The sequence below is a fragment of the Babylonia areolata genome, chromosome 18 (genome assembly GCF_041734735.1).
Source record: "Babylonia areolata isolate BAREFJ2019XMU chromosome 18, ASM4173473v1, whole genome shotgun sequence".
Taxonomy (NCBI): Eukaryota; Metazoa; Mollusca; class Gastropoda; order Neogastropoda; family Buccinidae; genus Babylonia; species Babylonia areolata.
In genome coordinates, this window is record NC_134893.1 from 24,316,325 (window position 1) to 24,320,641 (window position 4,317).

Consider the following 4,317-nt stretch of genomic DNA (forward strand, 5'->3'; position numbering starts at 1 on the left):
GTGCCTCCATCGTCATCAGCGTAGTGTCTGTGTCTGTGTTTCCTGCAACTTTTCCTTCGAATGGATTGGTTTATTTATTTTATTCGGGACACCATCTGCTTCCGCTTTGAGGAAAGTGATCAGTGGTGATTGATTTAAATGGTGCCTTTTGTGTCATGCGTTGCATCATTGATTCATTGATTTATACTTCAGTGTGGTGCTTTGTGTTTGATCTGCGTGATTATGTCTGTGTACTGCTTTATAAAATCATGTGTTGATTAAATATGTATAAACCTTTATTCTCTTATAGTCTGTGTTTGTGCTGTCGGGGTGTTAGTGCTGGGTTGGGCGGAGGGTTTCCAGTCCATTCTCTTATAGGGCGTGACAATTGATGGGAACTGTTGCATACATTAAGCCCAGAAGACATTCACACACAACATTATGGGAACTGCAGCATACAAGCCCAGAAGACCTCCACATACAACACTATTGATGGGAACTGTAGCCTACACCAAGCCCAGAAGACATTCACACACACTATTGATGGGAACTGTAGCATACACCAAGCCCAGAAGACATTCACACACATTACTGATGGGAACTAGCATTCCCCAAGCCCAGAAGACATTCACGCACATTGATGGGAACTGTAGCATTCATCAAGCCCAGAAGACATTCACACACATTATTGATGGGAACTGCAGCATACACCAAGCCCAGAAGACATCAACATACAACATTATTGATGGGAACTGTAGCATACACCAAGCCCAGAAGACAGTCGCATACAACACTGATTGTATGTGGCTAGCGTCTCTCTGGCGGCAGTGCTGGAATCTTAACATGGAACATCCGGTCTCCAGGCTTTTGGTAATGACTGGCATCATGCCAAGATAAAAATCAATGGCGTTCTCATCTCGGCGTCATCAGAATATATTTTCAGAATGTCTAACATGACAATGGTGATATTTTTATCCGCGTTGAATTAAAAGCTGTCATTAATGCCAGCCTGAGAGGAAAAGGAAGTTGGGATTCAATTCTCCGATGTTTCCCATAATATACAAGTGATTCCAAAAGTGTGTGGTTATTCTCAACAAATCGTATTACTTTCCCATACAGCTGACAATTTCATCACATCATCCCGCTGCCAGCTCTGTGTGTGTGTGTGTGTGTGTGTGTGTGTGTGTGTGTACTCTAGATACGTGTGATTTGTTGGAGAGGAGAAAGGCCCAGGAACTCTATCATTTCCATCTGTACGAGTGCTATTTCAGTGCCCGTTTGACGCCGGCTCTTAAAATGATTTGCTAGCTGTTTATCTGTCTGCTAGTATATCAGCCTATCATTCACTTTTGTGTCTGTCTGTCTGTCTGTCTCTGTCTGTCTGTCTGTCTCTCTCTCTGTCTCTCTCTCTGTCTCTCTCTCTCTCAAACACTATGACCACTGAAAACACAGGAAAAGGACAGTAATAAGTCAATCAAGACTAGGAATCGACGGATGGATAAATCAATGAACGAAGAAACAAATAAGCGAAGTAATAAATGTAAGGTTGAACAGAAGAGAAGGAGGGTGCGGAGGGGGGGTGGGGGGGAGAATAGAAGTAGCAGCATGGCGAGGTGGGTAGCGCGGGAGGATGGAGGTTCCAACCCTGTCACAAGTACACCAGTGGGACATTTTTTAGCCTATTGTCAGGCTCCTACTCATAGCTAAGTGCATGTGTTGTGGGTTAAAACGGGAACATTACGACCACTAATTGTGTCATGTGGGACCACTAAGTCTGTTATGTGGAACACTGCGACCACTGATTGTGTCATGAGGGACAGTGGGACCACTGAGTGTGTCACGCGGAACAGTGGGACCACTCAGTTGTCATGTAGACTACTTGGACCACTAACTGTCACATGGAACAGTGGGACCACTCAGTGTGTCATGTGGACTACTTGGACCACTAACTGTCACATGGAACAGTGGGGCCACTCAGTGTGTCATGTGGACTACTTGGACCACTAAGTGTGTCACGTGGAACACTAGGACCAGAAACTGTGTCATGTGGATAGTTGTATAATAGATTATGTGCCGGTAGATTCGTTGGAAGACAGTTGTATAACAGATTCTGTGTCGGTAGATTCGTTGGAAGACAGTTGTATAAGATTCTGTGTCGGTAGATTCGTTGGAGGACAATTGTATAACATATTATGTGTCGGTAGAGTCGTTGTAGGACAGTTAACAGATTCTATATCGGTTGATTAGATGGCGGACAGTTGTATAACAGATTCTGTGTCGGTAGATTCGTTGGAGGACAGGTGTATAACAGATTCTGTGTCGGTAGATTCGTTGGAAGACAGTTGTATAACAGATTCTGTGTCGGTAGATTCGTTGGAGGACAGTTGTATAACAGATTCTGTGTCGGTAGATTCGTTGGAGGACAGTTGTATAACAGATTCTGCGTCGGTAGAGTCATTGTAGGACAGTTAACAGATTCTATATCGGTAGATTAGATGACGGACAGTTGTATGACAGATTCTGTGTCGGTAGATTCGTTGGAGGACAGGTGTATAACAGATTCTGTGTCGGTAGATTCGTTGGAGGATACTTGTCCGCAGGTTCAGAAGGTCAGACAATTGTCCATGGTCAGTAGAGTCCTTAGTGGTTAGAGCACATAGTGGGTAGAAGACTTCGTAGGTAGAGGCCTTAGTGGGTAGAGGTCTTATTTGGCAAAAGCCTTTGTAGATAGAGGCCGTATTAAGTAGAGGCCTTGGTAGGTAGAGGCCTTATTGTGTAAAAGCCGTAGTACGTAGATGCTTTTGTAGGTAAAGGCCTTAGTGGGTAGAGGCCTTAGTAAACAGAGGCCTTAGCGGATAGAGTTTTAGCAGACAGAGGCCTTAGTACGTAGAGGCCTTAGTGGATAGATGTCTTAGTGGGTAGGGAGAAGATGAAATGATAGCAAATTTATTATCTCATAAAGAGAAATTGTGAGATAGCACAAAAGTAGACAGTTTACCAAAAACACACACGCACAGAAAAGTACACATCAACAACAACACACACACACTCACACATACACACGCGCGCGCGCGCATGCATGCACGCACGCAGGGACGCACACACGGACGCACGCACGCAAACACACACAAACACGTAGGATAAGGTAGAATATGGATACTTTTATAGAGCCTACCTTCGGTCAGTAACCAAACTCCAAGCGCTTTACACACTCACACACACATTTTACGTGTAAGACCGTTTTGTTTCTTTACACCGACATGTAGGCAGCCATACTCAGTTTTCTGGGTATGTTCTTGTTTCCATAAGCAACCGAACGTTGACATGGATTACAGGATTTTTAACGTGCGTATTTGAGCTTCCGCAGGCGTATTCACACGAAGGGGGTTCGTGCACTAGCAGGTCTGCATATATGTTGACCCGGGAGATCGGGTAAATTTCCACCCTTAACCAACCAGGTGCGACGTGGATCGAACTCAGGAAACGCGGGCGATAATCCAGCGCTGCATCCATTTGACCACCGCACCCATACACACAGACGTACATAATTCTCAATAATTCAAATTTTGATTTGAACGTGGAACAAAAGTCTTATGTGCTTTAAACGTTCTTTAGGGTCGTCCTGATGGCAGAAGCTCATAATATTTTGCTACAATGTTGGTATCGTCAGGTGCTATATCTGCCTGGCTTTCTAAGCTACTTGCCTCTAATACAGCTCTTGCATACCAGCTTGTTTCACTCCCATAACTTTACCGCACACACTCACGACATCATTCAAAGATCGCTTCCTAAACTTCCATACCAGCACATAAATGAAACTGTCAGCACAGACTCAATATAACATTGACAGTAGCTCCTTAGAGTCTTGGAACTGATACCAATATTTTCTTAGCTTCTGCAAACAAAATATTCGATATTGACATTTCTCATGAATAAAATCAACAATTGTGTCAAAGGCCAGATTAGTGTCTAAAACAGTCCCTAGATATCTCCATTCATTTACTCTCTGTACTATTTCACCATATATAACAAGTTTAGGGACGAGCAATCGGTCTTTCGATTTTCTTTCAAGGCGTTTAGATCCAGATAGTTATCTCCACAACAGGAAAAAAAAAAGCATTGTAATGTCAGTGAAGCATATACCATCATAGTTGGACAGATCTTCAATAGTGCAGTCATCAGAATATTTTGCGACAGGAGTTTCCTTCGTGGCTCTGCAGTCATTCGTGTATAGTGTAAATTGGATAGTGGACAGCACCGTGCCTTGAGCTGCGCCTGTAGAAGTAGAGTTTTTAGAAGAATGGGAAACTCAGAACAGACGGACTGAGTTCTGTTGAG